General features: G+C 44.9%; 1 long non-coding RNA gene across 2 annotated transcripts in view; it reads right to left on the reverse strand.

Annotated features, from left to right (window-relative positions):
- LOC136644539 (uncharacterized) overlaps positions 1–24006 on the reverse strand; it is a 31516-nt gene extending 7510 nt beyond the window's left edge. Inside the window, exons 1-4 of one of the 2 annotated variants that reach the window (XR_010794098.1) lie at positions 23563–24006; positions 11874–12107; positions 11437–11584; positions 9986–10081 (exon numbers count right to left, since the gene is read on the reverse strand). This is a non-coding gene — a long non-coding RNA (uncharacterized lncRNA). Of the gene's footprint in view, positions 1–9985; positions 10082–11436; positions 11585–11873; positions 12108–13022; positions 13312–23562 lie in introns of those variants that run through there. The other variant, XR_010794099.1, reaches the window with a different exon arrangement.
- Between the last annotated feature and the right edge of the window lie 1007 nt (positions 24007–25013).

Consider the following 25013-nt stretch of genomic DNA (forward strand, 5'->3'; position numbering starts at 1 on the left):
TCACTCAGCCCCTCCCTTCACCAATGCAAAATGATCACCTTTCTTTCACGTGATGGGGGAAGGGAGGGGTCTGAAGGAGAGAGAAGGATTGATGGATTGTCAGTCAGCTGCCCTCTCTCTCTCTCTCTCTCTCTCTCTCTCTCTCTCATTAAGGAGGCGGTTGTTAAAGGTCTGTTCAGTTTTTAAAACTGATTTTAAAGGGATGCATTTTTCCCCTTCTCCAGGGATCAGCACATTCCTTCTCATTTGCAGGGGCCATTTGTGTTGAGTCAAATCCGTGTATAAAAAATCCGTGTCTAAATAGGCTGGACCTGTACCACTTTTGTGAACATCTTTTTTTCAGGCACTGCTCCTTTCAGGAATGGCTGCTGTGTTCATGGCTAGGCAGTGACAGGCAGTCATTCCTGAAATAAGGGAGAGACTTTGCCCATTACTACCGCCTTCTGGTTTCTCTGCAGCCTCCTTCCCCAGCTTGTACTTCTTTTGAAGGCAAGATCTGAGCTACTGCACAGCTGCCACCCCAGTCATATTTGATTCTGATGGGGTTGAGCAAGGCAAAGCAGTGCCACAGGGCCCCCATGGAAATGTTTCTTATTCATGTTCAACGTTCTACAAGGCCAAATGACACCTGCCATACTGTGAAGGACCAAGGGTTCTAGAAGGGCTGTGGGGCTGAACGCAAAACATTTTTGCGAGGCCCCCTTATGGATCAGGATGAGAAGCAGCAGCAAGCTACACGGCAGCAGAGTCACCACCAACTGCTTTGGGGAAGGGTGATTGCAAGCCAATCCGGGGCAGACCCAGGGCAGGTCGGAAGGAGGGAGGGCCATCCAACAGCAATGCCCTGCTCACCATGCACTCTTTAGGATGCCTTGACTTGGAAAATTCCATGCCAAAGCATTAGCTACAGCACAAGGTGTTGTTTTACTGTCCCAGTGTAGGACCCAAATTGGTCAAATTGCCTTAAGGCTGCCCCTGGGTACTAGTACCACTGTTTGAAAGGCACTGTTTTATCCTGTCCTTTGAAAGAAGATAGTGAGAACAAAACAACCAGGATCCAGGAAGCCACCAACAAACGTATCAACAACAACAACAACAACAACAACAACAAAATTTGCATAATTCTACACTCAAATGCATTAGAGTGCATGCAAATGCAAAAGCCACATGTACAATTAGCAGCATGAAATTGGCTTCTGTGTATGGAATGCATGCTTGGATACAGAATTTGCAAAAACTTCCTATGAACTTCTGGCATGTGCTGCCTTGCAAGTCAAGGCCCATTACTTTGCATGCAAAAAAAGATTCTTTGGATCATGGCCTATATCAGAAATATTTTACAGTAATGTATAAACTCACCTTCTGTGAAGGCGCCTGAATTTTCATCTGCCAAGAGTTCCTTTCGCTATCTTTGAGTCTCATTATAAAGTAACCTTCAAGGAGTCTGAGCATAAAAAATAAGTCATTAGCAAGTTCTTCAGAGGATATCAACTCTCACCTACAGGATAATTATAAGCTGTTCACTTTATTATTTAATAAAGTGTTCTTCTACCCAATGAACCAATTTCCCTATTTTCAGCCAGATTGTTTCTGCGTATACATAGAAGAACCAAATCCGTAGTTGATGTAACTCATAGTATAATCCTAATACCTCACAAATGGAATTAGTTTTTGACATCAACAACAAAATAGGTTGTTGATTAAATAATAGGAATTTCCTGGTACAGGTGAGCCTTTTTTATCTGTTGGTTCAGAACCTATGGATTTGATTCAGCACTGGTTCCGAACCTGGGGTGGAGGGCCCCACCTGACCTCCCAGACACAACTGGAAGACATTCCAGTCACATCTGGAAGGCTTTCTGAGACCCAGAGATGCCATGCCAGAGAGGACCACATAGAAACTTTGAATGTGACCAAAAATGCCTTTCTGACACCTCTTGGGGCTTTCTGAGGACCAGAGAGGCCTCTGGACATAACTGGAAGCACTTCTGGTTGCATCTGGACATCCTTTGTGGCCCAGACCCACAGATTCAATTATCCCCAGGCTTCTGTATCTTTAGGGGGTCCAGGAATTGATTCCCCCTGGATAATGAGGGCCAACTGTATGAAATAAGAACAGACAGCTTGACTGAAACTTTTGGACATGCATCTTTTAGCTGGGAATAAATTATCATTTACAGACTTGTATCTGGCATATTCATCTAATAGTAAGACATTCATCTAACCCAGCGATTTTCAACCTTTTTCATCTCACGGCACACTGACAAGGCACTAAAACTGTCAAGGTACACCAACAGGTTTTTGATAATTGCTAAGGCACACCATGCTGCAGGGGGGGGGGGCTCACATCCCTATTGGCCCTACTAATAAATGACCTTCCCTCAAATTCCTGTGGCACACCTGTGGACCACTCGTGGCACATCAGTGTGCCACAACACAGTGGTTGAAAATGGCTGATCAAACCCATGTTTTGTTATGAGTTATAGGGTGCATTATTTCAGTAGAAGACACATGCAGAATGCAATTATGATGCTATTTAGTGTTTGAAAATGTCTGGAAAGTGTTGTATGTGCGGATTCTCAAACTGTACTCTGGGCATGTCAGCCCAATCCTACATCATCACACTTGCATAGAGACCCTACTAATGGTACATGGGGTCAAAGTGGTTCTGCATGATGGTAATGGGTCAACCTGTCTCCAGTCCAATGTTCCTGCAGCAGTAGCCACTTTTGGTGCTGCTCTAGCATTTGTTTCCTCCGGGCTTTGCAAGGAAGAGAGCAAAGGGAGAAGGTAAACTCTTCTACCTTCTTGCTTAAGCACCAGTTCTGACTGAAGCCATTCCTGGAGATTTATTTCCCTAATATGAGGCAAAGTCAGTAAGGTGAAAAGTCCCTTTTAAACTCTCCAAGACTGCTTTCAGTAGTTGCCTAGAAATTAGCGTTGATTCCTGGAGATTCCAGGTCAGTCTTGGAGCACTGAGTACCCAACACATTTCTTCCAAGGTCACTGACAGCCCAATCCTATCTAACTTTCCAGCACTGATGCAGCTGTGCTAACAGCATATGTGCTGCATTCTGAGGTGGTGGGGCTGTCACAGAGGCCTCCCTTTTGTTGTTGTTAAGTTGTTCCCTTACCTTAGGCCTGCAATGTGGCTCTGACTCTCATCCACCCAGCTCAGTTCTGACTATTTTACAGACATGGAACTAAAACTTTGCTTTTACCTTTACTTCTTACATTTTGATTTCAACCTTCCTTTAAAGAGCCCAAAGTCACATGGATGTTCTCTCTCTCCACTTCCACAACCATCCTGTGAGGTAGGTTAGCTTGAGAGCTCATTGATTGATTTTATTTTGTAAATCGTTTTGTGAACTACTCTGGTTGAAAAGCGTTATATAGGTATTCTTAGGGCCCAATCCTATCCAGCACTGATGCAGCTGCAATGCAGCCTCAGAATAAGGGAACAAGTGTTCCCTTACCTTGAGGAGGCCTCCGTAACTACCTCCCTACCTCAGAATGCAGCGCATGCCCCATCAGCATGCATCAGTGCTGAAAAGTTGGATAGGACTGGGCTGCCAATAACCATAATCACGATGAACCAGAATCATCCAAGAAGCCTCATGGCTGAGTGGGCACTTGAGCCTCAGCCTTTCCACTCCAATTTAACACTCTAACCCAGTGGTTCCCAAACTGTGGGAACTAGTGAGCCACAACTTGATTTTTGATAGGTCACCAAAAGGTGTTGGAAAGATCAGATAACTAATTGCCTCAAGTCCTATTGAAAAATCAGATACCGTAGCTCAGCAGTTCTCAAACTCTTGTGTAGAGTTTGAGCCACTATAAGTTTTTGCAGGGGTGGGCAACTCAGGGGCTTAGTTTTTACTCACCCCTGTCTGCTGTGGCATCCAGGGGATGTGGGGAGCTCCGCAGAGCCTTCTGCAGGCTCCCTGTGCCTCAAAATATTGAAGAAACGCTATCATGACCTAGTTCTGGTTTTGTGATTGCAATCCAGAAGTGGATCACAATCTCATTTCTTCAACATTTTTAGGTGCGGGGAGCCCTGAATCCGCAGGGCTCCCTACATCCCCTGGATGCCACAGCAGACAGGGGTGAGTAACACCCAAGCCCATGGATCCCAGTTGGTGGTGTGATCATTCAGATCATGTCACCGTCATTCCCTGCACCGCCCATTAAAGGGGTACAGGTTGAACTTCTCAGGCTGGGACATCACAATGTCCCAGTTTGAGAACCTCTGCTGTAGCTGATAATTACCCTGTAAAGACCTCCTGCAGCTCCTGCAGTTTGCAAGATAGCTGCTTACTGTCCTACAAGTTGCTGAGCTCCTGCAGTTTGTAAACATGTGTAAATATAGAGAGACAAAGTTTGAGGGTCTTTTTTCTGGCTATTATTACTCGCACTTATAAAAAAAATAAAATATTATTTCTTTCTAGATCTCCTTTTTTTAAAAGTCTGGTAAACATAGGTGGGTCCTGGTAGTACCAAAAAGTTTGAGAACCACTGGTCTAATGGATCACAATAGATTGTCATTTTTAAAAGTGGGTCCAGGTGCTAAAAAGTTTGGGATGCCCTGTTCTAACCAGTACGCCTGTCAAAGACAACTTAATCATTTCTTAGCTGTGAATTGATCCCAACTGTAAGTCCTGCACATTGTTCTCTGCTTGGGCTAAATGAGGCCAGAATCTTCATAGGGTACCCACGTTTTTTTTCCCTAAGAAGCCACATGTTCATCCTTCCCATAAGATTTCATATGCATAGGCTTCAGACCAAACTGTTTCAACGCAAGCTATTGTTTCTGGAGTACCTGGGATCTAACAATGAGCAAGAAATGTACACAGAATTCAGCATATTTCTACCAGAAGCAACAAATTTTATTAACTGACACTGGGCATACGTATTGCAAAATTAGTAATCAAGTAGTCTGCTTAATGCAGAATGTATGTGAAGGGATACACACATTACTTATCACAGATCCAATGACAGTCTACAGCGTACACAGGCTGCTTGCTCCTGCTTCTGAGAGCACCTGCTCCATCTATTTATCTTTACTTTTGTAGCATAAGCTGGGGAGACAATTCAATTTATTGAAGCTACTGTTTTAGCCATCTAATGGTGTAGTACATTTAACTTGATACGCTATTTGCCACTCGCGCTTAATGAATCTTTGATCAGCTTATACTTAGCTCAAATTTTGCTTCCATGTTTCACTGTCCACAGATAAAAGGGTAAGAGTTTAATTTTCAAAAGGTTAAACTGGTAAACAAATTTAAAAGGGTCAATGCACTTCAGAGGGCATTCTGCAGCAGATCATAGATGGATCCCCTTGAATCTAATTCTCTAACTCTGTCGGTCTTTCTTAGGCTTCCCTGATGCTAACAAAGCAAGACAAGGAGTGAGTGTGTGACCAAGCTCTGCTGTTACCAACTGCTTTCTTTTCAACTCGAGTACATCAGAGCCCTTGCAGGACAGTTCACACACAATCACTTCTGATGCTGCACGCACAACAGAGACAATTAAAATTGAGGAGTCTATTTTGCAGATTTAATTTAGGAGTGATTTTGTTTTTCTTCTGGGCTTGAAATACTCAGGATGTTCCAAGGAAGTCCAACCTTTAGTATGAAAAGTATCAGAGCAGTGATTAATTTCTACGAAAAAAGGACAAATGCTCAGGTTTCAGGGACTGTGTCAGGGATCAGCCGGGTCAGTACTGAAGGGGGATCCAACCCTATTGGAGTTGCACATCCAGCCAAACCAACCCTGAATCTCCTCACTCTTGTGGTAACAGTAGCATGAGTAGATTGAGAGACTGGTACTTGCATTCGCAACTGAGAATGGTCAAGAGACTTTGCCCCACAGCCTCTGGCAATCTGGCATCATCACCACCAAGTATGTTCAAATATGCCTGAAAGCCACAAAGACAAGTGACAAGCAGGGTCAAACACACCTTGAAGATCTGTCACAATTCCTACAGGACCTATACCCAATCCTATCCACACTTTCCTGGGAGTAAGCCCCATTGATTCTAATGAGACTTACATCTGAGTAGACATGCATAGGATTGGGTTGTTGGCTATTACCATTGGCGAAGGTACATCCTCAAATGACCCCACTTCTTTATTATTGCATTATTTGATGTGAACACCATAAATTGATAGGAATGGGACAGACTCTGGATCAAATTAAGCCCTGAGTCCATTTTTACTTCTAGTTATAGTAAGACCCTGATCAAAGGAAACAGTGGTAAGAAGCACTTCTGAACAGGATAAAGATCTCTTTGGGAATATTTGGAGGCCGGAAAACCAAGACAGGGTCTGGCAGAATGCTAGTGTTAAATAGTGGGTACATACGAATAAAGGAAGGCATAGAGATAACACATCAACACATTTATTTCATCTTCAGAACAACCTGGCAATGAAAACACAAGGCAAACACCCCTGGCTTTATACCCCTTAGCTCCATCCAGACTCCCCAAGATTGGTGCTGTTGAAACACTAAACTAAAGGCCAATCGGATGGTAGGATTTCAATCCACCAGCCGATTGGGCAACCATAAGACTGGGCCAATCGGTTATGTAGGATTTCGATCCTTGCACACATAACAGCTAGACTAGAATTGAGGAGAGCTGAGTTTATATGTCTGCCCATCCATACACTTTATGGGTGGCATTCGGAGCTGCAAGCTGCTCCGTTCTCCTCGGACTTGTGCCACCTCCTGAGGGGCTGTGGGGGTAAGGGGAAGAGTTTCCCCTTGCCTCTGACTGAGCCACTTCGGGCCCCAATCTTACACTGGGTACAGCGCAGACCTCCTGGCCTGCTTGTTCCAGCGCAAGATAGGATTGTGCTGCACATGTGGCATTAAAATGAAGTTAGCCCATGTATTCTACCCAGGGCTCTTTTAGAGAAAGTGTGAAAATATGAAAATTACCTGAATACAGCGAATGGCAGCAGGGTGACCAGGAGTGCAATCCTAACCAACTTTCCAGCACTGACATAGCTGTGGCAGTGGGGAATGTACTGCATCCTGCAGTTGGCGGGCAGTCACGGAGGCCTCCTCAGGGTAAGGCAATGTTTGTTCCCTTACCTAGAAGCTGCATTGCCCTTATGTCAGTGCTGGAAAGTTGGGTTTGGATTGCGGCCTAGGTGTCATAACTGCAAAAGAGGTCAAGGAACGCCAAAATGTAGGACATCCAGGAAAAAAGTGGGACATTGTAAAATGAAAGCTAAAAACACTCGTATATTGATTTTATGTAGTTAATTTAAATACTACGTTACTTACTATTAAATTTAAAACTATATCACATATAATTCATTACACATAAGGCACAATCCTAACCAACTTTCTAGCACTGACTTAGCTGTGCCAATGTGGCATGCACTGCATCCTGCAGTGGGGAGGCTGTCAATGGGGCCTCCTTAAGGTAGGGATATGTTTGTTACCTTGGGGCTGTACTGCAGCTAAGTCAGTGCTCGAAAGTTGGTTAGGATTACGCCCATAATTTATTAATTGCAAGAAGGCTATGCACTGCCTTCAAGGGCTGCTCACAGAGAAAAGTAGGAGAATTAAGGGCACAATCCTAACCCCTTATGTCAGTGCTTTCCAGCACTGACATAGCTGTGCCAATGGGACATGTGCTGCATCCTGCAGTTGGGTGGCACTCACGGAGTCCTCCTCAAAGTAAGGGAATGTTTGTTCCCTTACCTCAGAGCTGCATTGCCCCTATGTCAGTGCTGGAAAACACTGGCATAAGGGGTTAGGATTGTGCCATAAATTGTAGGACATGAGGCTAAAAAAGAGGACATGTCTTGGAAAAAGAGGACATTGGTCACCCTGAATGGTAGCAACTGTGAAATGGTCATCCCTGCTTGCACACTATACTCCTGTCCTCTCCTGTTGACTCTCTGATGTTGATAATCAACATCTTGCTTGTTGATGCTTTGGTTTTCCATTTTGGCCCCATTCTCCTCCAAGAGGCTTTGAGAAACAGATGCTTCCCCAGGCACCAAATTCTATGCCTACAGCCATGACCAAATCAAAGGATGATACTCTGACTGATAGACTATTGGTTTCTGAATGAATCTTCCTTAATCATACAGCCTTCTTGATACATAGCACTGCTTTTACCAGTGGCATCGCTAGGGGGTGCGGGCTGTACCGGGTGACACACACACGGGGGGGGGATGACACCACAACTGGCCAAAAATTTTAAAATCTTGGTATAGTTTAATAATACCATTGTGTTATATATCAACTGATGTGTTATTTCATGCAGAATGCAATGAAACCAATCATGCTGAACTCTCTCTATTCTATCAAAAGTTATAACGAGAAAAAACCAATGGGTGGAGCAAAGGTATATCACTATGCCCACCACCCAGGGCATTGCCCTGCCCACTGCATTGGAGGTGGTCCATCATAGGGGTGATGTGCTGGCCTCCTGCTGTGGGTGACACAAACCCTATCCACTGTCTGTTACTCAAGAACATTGAGAAACTAGCAGCCCCCAAATATAAACTTTAAAAAGCTTCAATGTAAAGTGTTGAACCTGAAATTGACCTGATTATAGACTTCCAGCTACAAGTGCAAACATGTATGTAAATGTTTTACCCTGTTGCAGTCCATTACACAGGTCAACACACATTTTGCTTCCTTAAACATTACACCAATTCCTGGGTATATTTGGGGTGCTGATTCTAAAAATGGCATCCGTTTTGCCCTATCACGTCTAGTTTTGGAGATATAGTATAGCCTCATTAGTGAATGGAAGCAGCTTCCTCATGAGGAAGCCTACACCATGGCTTCCTCATGAGGGAGCTGCTTGAACCATTCACTAATGAAACCATGCCGTATCTCCAAAACTAGACGTGATGGGGCAAAACGGGTGCCATTTTTGGAATCGGCACCTCAAATTCATATCAAACCACCATAATGTTTGGGAAAAACTTTTCTGACCCTCAGTTTTGTAGGCCTGTGTTATCACATTTCATCTTGCTTGCTATGAAACTGGTGCTTTGTCAAAGTATGCTGCATTCAGGGTGGGTAACATTAAGGCCGCAATCCTATATATGCTTTCCGGGAGTTAGCCCTACTGAACGCAAAGGGACTTCCTTCAGAGTAGACACGCATAGGAGGACTGTGTAAGAAATGACTGTATTGCAACGTCCACCTCATTCAGTGGAAACGTATCTGCCTTCTTAGCTGGCAGGGGAGAGGAGCAGGTGGCCAAATCACGAATAGCAGGTGCTATTCATCCAACAGAAGGGACAGAGACTATACAGCTTCCTACTGACCAATGAAGATGCATTCAATAGCCTGCTCTCCTACTGAACTGAAGAAGAAATGTGTGCTTTGGAAGACACGACAGTCTGTGGATATGAATGTGCTGTTTTGTTTGTACAATCTCTGCACAACTCAATTACCCGCTTCCCTTCTCCGGTAAGAAGCATGAATGTTGACAACAGTCTACAAAGGTGCAGGATAACCTGGAGGAAGTGGTGGAATGACTAATGTAACAAATAAGCATATTATTTATCCAAGAGAAGGAGATGGAAAGCTACCCTTTGATTTTACTCCAGAATAAGTGGTTTGAAACCAGCAGCCTTCCTTATGCTAATTCATCCAGCACCTTCGAACAGCAACAGCAGGGTTCCTTATCAATAGCACAAATGCATCCGCTGGCAGCAGCAGAATGTGTTAATGTACACCAAGGCTTTGTGTTTTAGAGATGTTAGCAGTGAACCATTGCAGATATTGATTTTTTTTTTTTAATTCTTTGCTTCCTACAGGAACCTGAAAGTTGCCTTCAGTTGCCTCTTTTCTGATGGTCAGGTTTAGAATTTCCTCCCATTTGGGACTCTTGAAAAACAAGCCTGTAATATCTCCCTGCTGGCTGCTTTTTTTCTGAATGACTGAATCATAAACCAGCAGTTTCTGGAGTTCTCTGGTGTTAATCTTATAAAAATTGCAGAGTTACCTTGCTCTCTCGCCTGGTGCTTTCTTTTCCTCCGCCCTTCTGCTTTCCTTCCACTGCATTTTCTTTATGAAATAATTCCAGAATAACATCTGAAACCTAATGCAGGATGTGTTTTCATGAAAGTGTCCTGCTTCAAAAATGGGTATGATACTGCACATTTGAACTCAGAAAGGGCTTTGCAGGAACTAAACATAAATGCTTCTTAGCACCATTTCAACAAATACGAACAAACCCACAAAAGCTTCAGCAGAAGATGGCATCCCAAACCTACCAATCGTGTTTTGGAAATGTGTCACGTGCATTATCCATTTTGCACCATTGAATTTTTGCTTGAAAATAATTTAATTTCATCTACAAATTCCACATCAGAATACTGTGTTGTGTCATTCACAGTGTAATATTAGAATTAGATATTGGATACCAGACTGTCATACAAAACAGCAGCCTTCACTATCATTCTCTACATAACAGTGAAAGCATGATGCAGGATATCATGATTATAATCTGCTGAAGTTTGTTTGTTCTTAAAATAGCAGCCATCAGAGTCCTGAATTTTATGGACCTGAGAACCAAGTCACCTGAGAATGGGGGATGGAACTAGCCCTTTCTATGCACCCTTCTCCCAATTGCTTTGGGAAAGAAAACATCTAGGTGTCATTCAGGCAGGTTTCCTGGTGTCGGGGCAAATAGCAGCTTTGGAGTAAAGCCTTTAACTAGGAAACCTGAGAAGGGTGAATGTGTTCCCCTCCTTCAGTGCCAGGGATGTGCTGATCCACCAAGGTGAGACTTGAGATGGGTTCCAAGTCACTGACCCCCTGACTTGTGCATGAGTCTTAATGGGCAGCCTTTGGGACTTGGCCAGAGCCTTTTTGGGTCTCTGTTTGACTTGGGTCAGTCTTTTGGATAAATGAGTCAAGCATAGCTCCACTGGCAGAGTTGCTGGTGGTGTGTGTGTGATTGTGGGTGAGAGCGAGCTCATTTAACAGTCCCCTGATGTCCTCATCCCATCTGTAAACAAAAGCTCTGCTGTTCTTCAAGTGAATGCAGCAGTGCAGAAAGCGCTGATCAGTCCTTTATGAATCCCAGCAACTACTTGCTCCCGAGAAAAACTCCTGAGTCCCGAGTCACTTCTGGTTTCAAAACACATGTGTCTCAAGTCCAAGTCTTACTAATCAAGTTGCCCATCCCTGCTTAGTGCCATGGTCCTGATGTGATTCTCTCCTCCCGCACCAAAACTGGTATGTAAAAAAATCCACATTCCTAATCCTCATAATGGAACTTCTATGCATTGCTTCATTGCATGCTAAGAATAGTCAATGTGCATTTGTAACATCATTACACTGAAGGTTTCCCCCACTAATTGACAGTCAATTAAGTGAAGATGGGAATGGCAAAACCTATGCCGCAGCACACTGACATTGTGGCACTCATTTCCCATCACTAGACATTACCAGGGCGAGGAGGAGAAGACGATGTGGTGCTCCTATTTTCATTGACAGCTGCAGGTCTGCTGTAACATTGAGTTTCACCCTCGGTGCTGGAAAATGAGTGGTTGGATTTCTTTACTCTCTGCCATGCCAAATGCTGTAGTGATGATCTCTGCAAAACAGTAATTCAGTCCCCGGATAATTGCTCCTTTTTTTTGCCCAACACTAGTGTTAGTCCTGGCTTTAGTGACACAAATGCTTTCCCCTTTGGGACTTTGATGTAGGCCACCAACTCATTTCTTGTAGGCCAAAGAGCATCACACAACCATCAGATAGCAGCAGCTTCTCATTGCTGTCAGTCTGGTCTTGATCGGAGCCCATGATTTGAAAAAGTACAACGCCATGTCCAATTACCCGTGTCCTAGGCAACACATCAGTGTCATGCAGATAAAATCACTTACCGTTGGCATGTTCAGACTTCAAGATAAAACTGGCGAGCCCAGGGGACAGAGTGAGAAAATGAAGAGGAAGTTCATTCTGACTTTATCTTGTTTTATCCCCTCATTCTGTGATATCATCTAATGGCACTTTTTTTCAAGGCAGGTATCCAGGCTTTATCCCCTCTCTATGTTGTAGTGTGAATGCTTTATACATCTTCTGGGTGCCACTGGATAAAAAAAGTAGAAGAAGCCCTCCTAATAAAAGAAAGATACAGGGAGGGAATCAAATTTTCAGAACAAAAAAAAATTAAAGCATCAAATCGTTGTCTCCTTCGTTAACAGGGGAACTGAATTCATATGGAGAGGCTCTATCTGAATTCCCAACAAATCAATCTCTTGAAGGGAGTTGCAGTCTAGGACTAGAAAAGTTTTACAGAACAGTAAAAAGCCTTCGAGCACAAATCTATATATCGTAGCCTGTGATGTACATCAATTGAAAAAGGGACTCAATCAGCCAGAGGCAAGGGGAATTGCTTAAGAAGAAAATACAACATTTTAGGTAAGATGCATCATGAATGCAACTGGGTGGAATACAGCAGATACTTAAACAGTATGTTTTGTTATCATTGCTATCATTTTTTTTTCTTTTTCATAAAAAAGGGAAGCAGCCGCATGGGAGCTCTATACAAGATGATGCTTTAAATCCTGGCAGCCTAATTGGAAAGCCTTTAGAAAACACATAATTAAGGTCATGGGGTTGCAGCTTAATCACAGCACTTTGTATGCTCAATGTGGGTTACACTGTTACATAAAAAGAATGTTTTCAAAAAAGGAGAGGCGACCTGTTAGAGTAAAGAAAGGAGTGTGAATTCTCTATTAAATTACAAATTGCCTAAACATTCTGCTGAGGGAATCTGAATGACAGCATCTTCTAAAGCCCATGCAAATTTCCTTGAGGTGGTAATAATAGATGTTCTCAGAGGATGGAAGCCTGCTTAAAAGAAACATCATTCCAGCACTGATAACAGAGTTGAATAGTTCATTGCTTTGAGAAATAAGTTGCATCTCCACAAACTCCCCGAAGGACCAGACTTGGAGAGATGATAAGTGAAGGAGAAAACTCTCTGGAGCTCAGCTGTATTATGGAGTCTGAACTTTTCAGACACTTACCCCTGCTAACAATGTGAGATCACTCCCATTCTGCTGCAGCTTTCAGCTAGGATCACCTTAGTCACATTTTATCTTTCTCTGACTGCTCTACATTGCAGATTCCCATCTCCATTCTGGTCCCCAGTTAATCATTCCTTTCATTTTCCTTTTGGTCCCCACACACTGTGTTTTTCTTTGTGCCATCTCCCAAGTGGCAAACTTGGAGAGTCTCTGGTCTCCTGCAAGTAAAATTTTCATCAGTGTTTTACCATAAGTGAAATTTTGAGGGGAGTTTATGGACTGATCCTAAGGTGCCTTTTACACTGCTGGAATAAGCATTCCAGTGGCATAAACCCCTTAATAGTGCCAGCATGCACAGTCTGGCTGCTGTCTGAAATGGCAAACAGCCAGGTTTGCATGACAGTGAAGAGGGAACATTATCCGGGGCAGTAAGCACAAGCACAAGGGTTGGAATGAAGGTGGCAGCGGGGAATGGGGCAGTATGGCAGAAGGATAAGGTTATGGAGTGGGAGGGGCCTGGGAAGGGGGCAGGTTCTGTGGCAGCAGTGCCCACTGAATCATAACCCCCTTCTCAGGCCTCATTCACCTGCATTGCTCAATGTGAACTTGCACCAGCTATGGAGCTGATGCAGGTCCGAGCTGACCCATGGTAGCTGCTGAGTTAACTTACCATGTTCCCTTACCATGAGAAGCTCTCTAGAGGCCAAAACTTCCCAAAGGCCACACTGGTGCCACTGCATTGCTGCACAAGGAGTTAGGATTGGGCTGTTAGAGGTTCAAACTCAGGCAAAACATGCAATGAATTGGGAGATAGTTAGGATGAAATATTTTGAAGATGTGGGTAGAGAAAGGTCATTTATCCCAACTCAAAAGAAACCTCAAATAAGTTGATATCAAATAAGCCACCAAAGCTGGGTGCATGGCAAATAGATGGCTTTCTGGTTTGGTCACTTCAGTAGGAAGCCTCCATTTTAGTGGTTTACAATATGAGCTTATGCATAACAATAATAATAATAATAATAAAACTTTATTTTTATCCCGCCCTTCTCCCAAAAAGGGACCCAGGGCGGCTAACAACATATAAAACAAATTAAAACATAATTTCACAGATAAAAACATATTAAAAAACACATTAGCAGAACCCATAAAAACAGTAGTCAGAAGAGTCAGAATAAAAGAGCATAAAACAGCAGTTCTTAGAGGAATCGGGCCGGTAAAAAAGCAACTAAAAGATATATAAAAGATGTTAAAAAGGCCAGAACGTCAGAAGGCTTGGTTAAACAACAAGGTCTTCAGGCCTCGCCGAAAGGACTCAAGAGAGGGAGCCATTCTCAAGTCAAGGGGAAGGGAGTTCCACAACGTTGGTGCCACTACTGAGAAGGCCCTATTTCTTGCCGCCGCCCCACGTACCTCCTTAGGCGGCGGCACTTGTAAAAAGGCCTTCTCTGATGACCTGAGAGGACGAGCCGGACTGTATGGGAGTAGGCGATCTCTAAGATAACCTGGCCCAGAGCAGTATAGGGCTTTAAAGGTCAAAACCAGCACCTTGAATTGGGCCCGGAAACGAATGGGCAGCCAATGTAGCCCCCGGAGAAGCGGGCTGACAGAGTCAAACCGCCTAGCTCCAGTGACCACACGGGCCGCCGCATTCTGCACTAATTGCAGTTTCCGAACCGTCTTCAGGGGCAGCCCCACATAAAGCGCGTTACAATAATCTAACCTCGATGTCACCGTAGCATGGATCACCGTGGCCAGGTCTGCACGATCCAAGTACGGACGCAGCTGGCGCACCAGCTGAAGCTGAGCAAAGGCCCCCCTAGCCACAGCCGCCACCTGGGAATCCAGGAGCAGCTACGAGTCCAGGTGGACCCCCAAGCTGCGGACCTGCTCCTTCAGAGGGAGTGCAACCCCATTCAGAGCAAGCTGATAATCCAGCACCTGCATCGAGGATTTCTGAACCAGGAGAGCCTCTGTCTTATCCGGATTTAATTTCAGCTTGTTAGCCCCCATCCAGATCCTCACTGCTTCCAGACAGCGCTCCAGGCCCTCAACCGCCACCCTGGAGTCTGGAGGAAAGGAGAGATAAAGCTGGGTGTCATCAGCATATTGATGACACCCCACTCCAAACCCCCGGATGACCTCTCCCAGCGGTTTCATGTAGATATTAAATAGCATGGGGGACAGAATTGAGCCCTGCGGCACCCCGCACCTCAATGGCCAGGGTGTCGAACAGGCATCCCCCAGCACCACCATCTGGGACCGACCTTCCAAGTAGGAGCGGAACCACCGCAAAACAGTGCCTCCAGCTCCCAACTCGGCCAATCGGCCCAGAAGGATACCATGGTCGATGGTATCGAAAGCCGCCGAGAGGTCCAGCAGGACCAACAGGGACGCACTCCCCCTGTCCAGTCCCCGGCGTAGGTCATCCACCAAGGCGACCAAGGCAGTTTCCGTCCCAAAGCCCGGCCTGAAACCAGATTGAAAAGGATCCAGATAATCCGCTTCATCCAAGACCCTCTGGAGTTGGGCCGCCACCACCCGCTCAATTACCTTGCCCAGAAACGGGATGTTGGAGACTGGCCGATAGTTGTTCAACACATTGGAATCCAGGGAGGGCTTCTTCAGGAGGGGGCGAACCACCGCCCGCTTCAAAGCAAGCGGCAGTGTCCCCTCCCCCAAAGAAGAGTTGACCACCCTCCCCGTCCACTCAGCCAGTCCCCCCCGGGCAGCTCTTATCAGCCAAGCTGGGCAAGGGTCAAACAGGCAGGCAGACGGCCTCACACTCCAAAGGAGTCTGTCCACATCCTCAGGCTGCACAAGCTGAAAAGAATCCCACAACACTGGACAAGCAGTTGCCAGGGGGACATCATCAGACATTGTCAATGTGGCATCCAAGTCGTAACGAATGCGATCGATTTTATCTGCAAAATGCTGCGCAAACACGTCACAGCGGCTGACCGTGTATTCCTCCTGGTCCACTGGCGGGGCCTGATGGAGGAGGCCCCGCACCACACGGAACAGCTCTGCCGGACGGTTATCAGCAGACGCAATGGTAGCAGAGAAGAATGATTTCTTCGCTGCTACCACCTCCACGGAGTAGGCTCTGTAATGAGCTCTACTCCGTGTCCGATTGGATTCATCACGAGTTTTCTGCCACCGTCGCTCTAGACGCCTGCCCTGCCGCTTCATCAGTCGCAGCTCCTCAGTGAACCAAGGAGCCGCTCCGAGTCTGTGACGTGGCAGAGGTCGCTCCGGAGCAATCTCATCCACTGCCCTGGACATTTCCCTGTTCCAGAGGTCAACCAGGGCCTCAGATGAGACGCCAGTCTTGGCAGTGGGGAAATCCCCCAGAGCCCTCAGGAAACCTTCAGGATCCATTAGCCTCCGGGGGCGGACCATAGAAAATGGTCCCCCGCCTCTGCAGAGGTAGGAAGTTGCAACCAGTCTAAACCTTACCAGGAAGTGATCTGTCCATGACAACAGAGTGATCTTGATCTCCTCTACATCCAGATCACTGCCCCCATGCCCAGCTGTAAACACCAGGTCCAGCACGTGTCCTGCAGTATGTGTCGGGGCCAAGATCTTCTGGGACAGGCCCATGGTTGTCATGGCAGCCATGAAATCCTGAGCTGCACCTACCGCAGGGGCTTCGGCATGAACATTGAAGTCCCCCAGCACTAACAGGCGGGGGGCCTTCAATGCCACCCCCGAGATCACTCCAGTCAGCTCAGGCAGGGAGACTGTTGGGCAGCAGGGCGGGCGGTACACCAACAGAATCCCAAACCTGTCCGGTCCTCTCAACACAACATGCAGGCACTCGAACCCAGCAGACTGCTGGACAGGGCACCTGGTGAGGGAGATGGACTCACGATAGACCATTGCAACTCCCCCTCCCCGTCCCTGCAATCTTGGCTGCTGCAACACCTGGAAGCCTGGCGGACAAAGTTCAGAGAGACTAACGCCTCCCTCCACGTCCAGCCAGGTCTCCGTAATGCATACCAGGTAAATGGTATGCATTATGCATATGTGGTAAAAAAAAAAAAAATCCACATACTCCATTTCCCCCTAGTTTTTGAGCCTTCTATTATCCCAGGAGCTTATGTGCTATTTTAGCAACATAAAAGTGGCTGACATACTTTCCTTCAGTAAGGCTGCAATCCTATACACACTTACCTGGGTGTAGGTCCCACTGAAGTAAATTGGACTAACTTTGGAGTAGACATACATAGGCTTGGGCTGTTGAGTCCTATCTTTTCTTCTCAAATTCAGCACCATTATAGAAGGGCCACACAGCATTCTGATAAGTACGAAGAGAATTTGCTGTCTTTGTGTTTGGTCTTCCCCAGAGACAAAGGACGCTGGTCAGCCTTCCTATTGAGATTGGCATGTGTCCACCGACTGGGCGAGCAAACCTGGCTAGGTAAAGGAGTGGAATAGAATGCCCCCAGGTGACCCTAACTCCTTCAATCAGCTGACCCGATGACATCAACAAATCTAGATTTTTAAAAGCTATGCACAGAGTCATTGAATTGTTAAGAGTTGTCTCTTATTTCTCACTGATGTGCGATAAGCATGAATTAACAAAGGGTCACTCAACCATCTTCAAAGTAGAAGAACTGGACCTTTCCCCCTTGTCTTGAACAGTATAAGTAGTTAATGATAGGAAAATTGCATTTCGGGATTTTCTTTTTATTTTCGATTATTCTTTTAGGTTCTATGTCAACTTTGCCAAATCCTGTTTTAGGACCGCCCTGCTTTCTTTTGACCAATGTATTGCAGCTTTTTATCAGCTGCATCCTCTCCTGGTACTTGGCATGGCTGGTGTGTCCATGCAGGAATTTCCTAAGATGCAAGGAAAACAGTTCATTATCTTTCTTCTCGCTCTCCCTTCAACCCTAAGTAAGTATGCGGTCTTGCTCAAGGCTGGAGCACTGGCGTAGCTAGAGGGGGGCGGCGCACTAAGTTTTGCAGGGAACCTGCCTGCAGCATGCAAGCAGCTCCTCCCCTTCCCTTTGGAGCCATGTGGGTGGGGAACGGAGGCAAATGGCTCCCAAGGGGAGGGGGGAGCTGCTTGCATGCTGCAGGGAGGCTCCCTGCAAAACATAGTATGCCGCTCCCCCTCTAGCTATGCCAGTGGGCTGGAGCAGTGGTCTTGATTGTATTCCTTTGTCATCACTTAAAACTAGTAACATGTATATCACACTGGAAATTCAGGGTGTTTGAAATTCACAGTTCCAGTGCCCAGTTGCTGGAGACCCATGATTCTCCCTGATTGCCCTCCAGACAATGCATTGGGCATTATCGTCACCACTGGAACTGAAGGTCAACATGGCAGATGATCACTTTACTGTAAAATGTCAGCCAGTGCCCAACTTCACTGCCCTCTGGCATCGTCCCTGCTGCTGTATCATTGAGGTCACCAGCCGGTAATTGAGAGTCATGTTGTACACCAGTTGTTCCCATGAGGGCAATGTCCTTAATCAAGTACTTCAGTTGCATTTTGAAGTTTTAAAGAACTTGAGGAGCACAGTATGTATGCTATTGAGTTTCGACAATCAGTTATTCATTCAGAATAAAGATTCAGCAAGTTTAGACGGGAAACAGAGTTATCAACAATATCCCAAAATAATCTTAATTTATACAAACAAAATTTTTCAGATGCTAGTCAACCTTTTTGTAAAGGGATGGTAATCTTCAGGAAAGCTAAATGGATTGCCTTGACCTCCAGGATCAGATTTTGTGTCTATCTACATTCTGTTTCTTATTTTGAGTTTGAAAAGCATTCTTTGACTTTTGTGTCTGCAGAGTAAAGAGATCAGTTTTCATCCTGAACACCTCTAGACTTGCATTTATTCTCCTCTCCAAATCCCGCATGGCCCTGAGCCTTGCAGCTGAAAAGTCTCGTTCTGCATTCACTGCTGTGGATGTCACGGACTCTGGTTTGCTTGACACGCTATTGGGAGGGAACTACCAACGGGGAATCAGATTAACCCTTGATTCACTGCATGCATTCACTTGGTATGGACTGTGGGATGGTGTTGAATTCAGTTGTTAAAGGGCCATCGGTTCAGGAAATTTTATATTAACCTACATTTTTAAAATGCCAAACACAGAAACATAGAAATACATCAACAGAACTCACTTCCAAACATAAAGCAAAAAGTCTAGACTAGAAGCCATTTTACAACGATATCAGGATAATGACTGCTTCTTATTTAAAGTCTTACCTGTAGTATTTTTTTTAAAGGTAGGGCACAATCCAGCCAAAGTAGAGTACCACAGGATCATCAATATCAATGGAGAGTAAAGCTTGCCCGTAAATTTCTCATATTGAAATCACCAGGGCTTAAAAGTACTTAGCCCTGAATGGGGTCCATACTGTTCAGGAAAGTAACCACACATCTCTTTTGACAATCCAAATATTTCCTTATTGAGCAAAGGAATATAAAATTTGAACAAAGATAATTCTGAAAATTATGTTGCAAGAAGCATGCATAATACAATAAGCTCTTAAACACTTTCAGCTGCATGAGTCCCAATCAAGACTGTGGCATGGGGGGGTGGGGGCTTAACTCTCTGTCCTTGCTATGTTCCTAATGAAGATATCTCTCTCTCTCTCTCTCCCTCCCTCCCTCTCGCTGCTATTTCCTCTCTGGAGAGAGAGAGAGAGAGAGAAAAAAAAACATCCTATTGACACTAGTAGGAGTTGTTTGTTGTTCCCCAGGGGAAATAGATGCCGGGGGGGGGGGGATCCAGACCAAGGTGACAGTGGGTTAATCCACAGAAGTACAACACGTGCTTCTCCTAAAACATACTTTGACACATGGCTGGTTTATTTATTTAATATGTTTTTTTAATCCCATCTTTCCCCCACTACCACAGATGCCCAAAGCATTGGTTTGCATAAGCATTGGCTTTTACATCCGACAAACTGTTCCCCATACAATAAAGATTGGCCTAGACCCACTTTTTAGAATGAGAATCTGTCAGGACCCACCGGAAGTTATGCCATGACCGGAAGTGACATCATCAAGCACGAACGTTTTTAATAATCCTAGGCTGCAATCCTACCCGCACTTACCCAGGAGTAAGTCCCATTGTCTATCATTGTGAAAGAATATATATAGTAGCTTGTTAAAAGTACATGTCTGTATCATTTCCCCAAATGCAATCACATAGCATGGAAGTATCAACTCTAATATATTAAAAATAAATACCAGGAGATACTATTCTGCCCTCACCTCTTCATGCAGTGGAACTGGGAATGTGTAGCAAGCGTGCATGTCCCTGTTGTAGCCTCTCTCCTAACCCCCATATCATGGAGATCCCACATTTGCTTGAATCCCACTGCCACGTTTACATTTTTTGGTAACAAAAGCATGGGGGAGGTGGTTGGGATGGAACATCAATCCAATGCACAGAGGCAAGGTGTTTGAGGCTAAATCAGATTTTCTAAATCTGATGGCTAAATCTCATGGCACGCTGACAAGGCACTAAAACTGTCAAGGCACACCATCAGGTTTTTTGAGAAGGCACACCATGCTGTGCTGCCAGTGGGGGGCTCACATCCCCCATTGGCCCTATTAATAAATGATCTTTTCTCAAATTCCTGCAGCACACCCGTGGACCACTTGTGGCGCACCAATGTGCCATGGCACAGTGGTTGAAAATGGCTGGGCTAAATGATCCAAGCAGATTGTAGAATTAAGGGGCTAGAACGAGCCCTTGCATCTCTCTTCTGTATACTCATATGCTGAGAAAATGGGCTGATGGGATAAATTGCAGGCATAAATAGGAATGATCTTTACCATGGTGTCATACATAGCTGAAAGTTTCTAATTCAGAACTAGCAATGACAGAAGCCTGGTGAAAGACTTGAACTCTTACATTACGGTTGACTCTCCCTAAGCGGCTGCGAATGTTCTAATTTTGCCAACCCTGTTAAACCACCTGTTGTTGTTTACTCAAATGTCAGAGTGATTGCTAAGACCCACCAGAGAGAATATAGATGTTGCTGGCCCCAGAGTGCCTGTAGCACTTGTCCCCATCGTAGTTTCAGGCATGGTACTGACTTATCGTCTCATTACATTTGCAAAGCCATGAAGCTCTCTGCAGTAGTCTGGGTAAGTCGCTCACTAGGAGCTTGACCTACTTCACAAGGTGTTGCAAGGATAAATAAGCAAGAATTTTGAAACTCTTTGGAAATTACGTAATACAATTGCAGAGGAAAGGACGAGGGCCCAGCTTTTACCCTTCCAGGATATAATTAGGGGAGAGCTAAATAGTCCTACTCCATCAATTTCGGAAAAATAAAAACCCAGCTTAGTTTTCCCATCTTGCCTAAGATGGGAGCTAGGTATTGACCCTTCTCAGCCAGCATCAGGATTCTAGGGGCCTTAGGGCACTGGGCACCCATGATGCCACTTACCCACACTCAGATGGCACATTGATGGCTCTGCTGTTGATGTTGGACAGAGTACTGAGAGTTCAAGGGTCGGTCTGGACAATTGGTCCTCTGATGGGCATGGTGCCTCATTTACTACCTAACTTGGCTGATTCCATGCCATCCCTTACTCTTCTTCATCCTTCTCCACAGAAAAAGGAGACACGAACATTTACTCAGAAAGTAAAGTCATTGACCCTTGATTCTCTAGAGGTAGCACTAGTGAAGAAGTCAGCTGTTTTATTAAAAAAAAAAAAACATGGACTGAATCTTATTACTGCTTCCCTGCAAGCGTCACTCATAGACAAAGTGGTGAACTGTTAGGCTTGGACAAAAGAGCCATCATCCCTTGCCTAACAATTCCTTGTGCTTTCTCCTCATCTTCTCTGCATCCATTCTGCCAACAACACACAGCATATTCTAGCTCTAGGTGTTTGAAATGACCGCTTAAGATCCCAACCCTGAGCTATCTGGGCACGCAGCTTCATCGGCACAGAAAACAGCTGCCACCACATCCTGCGCACCCAAGGCAGCTGCGGGCAGCACCTCGGGAGAAAAGGACTTTTGTCCCCTTCCCCCAGGTAAGGGAGTAGCCCCACAATGGAGGTAAATGGAGGTAAAAGCCTTCGTATCAGGCACTGAGCCTGACGCAGAGGTTAGTTCTGCCTTCCTCCCTCCCCCCAGCACGCCTTCCCCCACCCTCTCCCCGCCTCTGCCTCCCCATCAGTGATTCCCAGAAAAATCCAGTGGTATCAAGTATAAGAGCGAGAGACTGTAGCTCAGAGGTGGTTTACAAGTGTTGCATGCAGAACGTTCCAGATCCCCAGGTAGGGCAGCGAATGATTCCTAGCAGAAAGCCCAGAGAACAGTGGTTGCTCCGTGCCAATGATACTAAACTTGGGACCAATTGTCTGATTCAGAATATGGCCACTTTCCACACTGTCTCTGAAGACTTTAGCTTTTTACTTGTCATAAATCATCCAAAGGAGGTTGGTATTGTATACTACAACCATCAGTCACTTAACAACCTTCTGCTTAACAAAGGACTGCATATATGACAGTGGTCAAAGCACAACAAAGAGGCTCTTGATGAGGCAGTCAGGATTCCCATAGCCTGCAGCAGAGTGTCTGTTTACACAACCAAGAGGCCCTTAATACAAAGAAGAGGCAATCTATCTCCAGTGCCCTGTACAGCCAGCTAATTTCTGGCAGGGAGTGTCTGTTTACACAACAAAGGCACTAGGTTGGGCTGAATGTCGCTTAACAACCTAATCGCGTAACAACAGGGATTGGAGAACATATCCCCGTTGTTAAGTGGCGCACACCTGTATATGCTGCCCAGTGTGCCTGATGTATGTACTATGCAGGGGCTGGAGGAACATCCGCTGGGGAAGTTATCAATCCTTCTTGTGCCATGTGTGTCTCAAGTGATCATAATAATAACAATAATAATAACTAGGTATTTATATACCGCCTTTCTGGTCATCGGATTACTCCTCTGACTTTATTCAAGGCGGTTTACATAGGCAGACGTTTCTAAATCCCTCAAGGGGATTTTTACAATCCTAGAGGTTCTCTCTTTCAAGAACCAACAACATTTCAGAATGGGTCTTCCTGGTTTGGTCTGGTCTCCAGTTCTCCCATACAGACTGACAAGCAGCTCCATCTCTCACATGGAGGGCAGCCAAGACGCTTCTTGCTCACACCAAGAGCAGGTGGAATCACTCAGCTGGGCTTGTCAGCTGCTTCAAGGTCTCGCCATTCTCAGCCGTTCAGGGAGCTGCCAGTGTCCTCGAACTGGTGACCTTCTGACATTATCTTCGGGCTAACAGAGGCTCTGCCCTCTAGACCAGACCTCCTGCCCACTTTCATCATTGGTCCCACTTTCCCCCAAACACGCATTGCCACAGGATTGGCTTTTTGTCAAGCATGGAACCCGCCTCCCTTATTATAGCAAGCCCAGGATTGTAGTGCTGAGGAATGCAGGGAGGATGTAAAATATTGTCAATAAAGGTTGATAGGATTATTTTATCATATTTGCAAAATAGGAAGACAGAAAAAAAAATACTTTTCAGCTTGAGCAATCAGCACAATTACCTCACAGCTGAAGGTAGTTCTGTTCAATTTTCTACAAGCACTCGTCCAAATGAGAATTGCAAGCAAAGCAATGAGTGATGCTTTTCCTTCTCCCCCTCTGCCTCTTCAGAATTTATGCTGCCAAGCTAATTCTGGGCAGTGGGTAGTGATCTCAAGGCGCAGAGGAAGGAAAACAGGGCTGGAAAAGTAAGAGAAAAATAGAGAAATTAACTGAGGATCATAAGATATACATATATATGAGAGTTGGAAAAAATACCGTCACAAACAAAACATGATCCTTCTGAAACACAAATAGCTCATGAACAACACAGAACAACATGGAGAGGTGCACAAGCATTAATAATAAGGTAACTAGGGATACTTCCATTTATTGTTCCTGCTACGCCGATATCGCACTTTTTTCAATTGAAAATGGTTTTTGAATGCAGAATGCTCTTCTATTTAGAATCCATCTACCCTGCTGTTATTCTCCAGTAACATTACTTACTCAGGTCAGGTGTTCCAGGTAAGTAGCTTTGGGTGCCAATAACCAAATGCCTTGGTGGTTCCACAGCTCAGCATGGATGTGTGCAATTTTTTCCAAGGTGTCTTCAAAATTCATTTTTTTTTAAAGAAAATAACCTCCTTATCTCCTGCGATTGCCTTTTCTTCTCATCTCTCTCAAAAGTGTAAATTCCTTTTGGAAGAAATGGATTCTGGTTTTCGAGCACCTGAAGTAAGATCTCTGCATCAGAGAAGCTTTTATTCTCATTATGCTATATGGGGAAGCTTGGCAAAAAAATAATAAATCCCTCAGTGGTACGGAAAGACTCAGAGATTTTTCATCTCATCTTGAGATATGCCAAAGTGCTTGGAAATAATTCAAGTAATTGGCATGTAGCCGTACCATGAAGAAACACTTGATGACATTTGACAATCTTTGGGGTTAGAGGGGAATCCTTTGGGGATGTAACAAGAAAGGGGACAAGCCTTTTATGCTAGTAGTTTTCTTCTCAATTTGTTGGTGTCCTGAGCAGAATAATTACCTCTAGGATTGTTTATACATAGCACTGCAATCTGAAACATGTTTATTTCATTTTAGAAAAGAAAAAAAAAATCTCAGTGAAGTGTATTTCCAAATAAGCATACTTGGGATCATTTCCATCCTCGAAATGTTCTGCTTACTTGCAAAATAATTAATATTGGATAGAACTGTTAATATTTTTTTTTTTAACTGTGATGGAATTGGATGCCCCTTAGATTTAAACTATGGGTGCAATCCTAACCCCTTATGTCAGTGATTTCCAGCACTGGCATAGCGGTACCATTGGGACATGTGCTGCATCCTACAGTTGGGTGTCACTCACGGAGAGCTCCTCAAAGTAAGGGAATGTTTGTTCCCTTACCTCAGAACTGCATTGCCCTTATGTCAGTGCTGGAAAGCACTGACATAAGGGGTTAGGACTGTGCCC

Source organism: Tiliqua scincoides, chromosome 3 (genome assembly GCF_035046505.1).
Source record: "Tiliqua scincoides isolate rTilSci1 chromosome 3, rTilSci1.hap2, whole genome shotgun sequence".
NCBI classification, from domain to species: Eukaryota; Metazoa; Chordata; class Lepidosauria; order Squamata; family Scincidae; genus Tiliqua; species Tiliqua scincoides.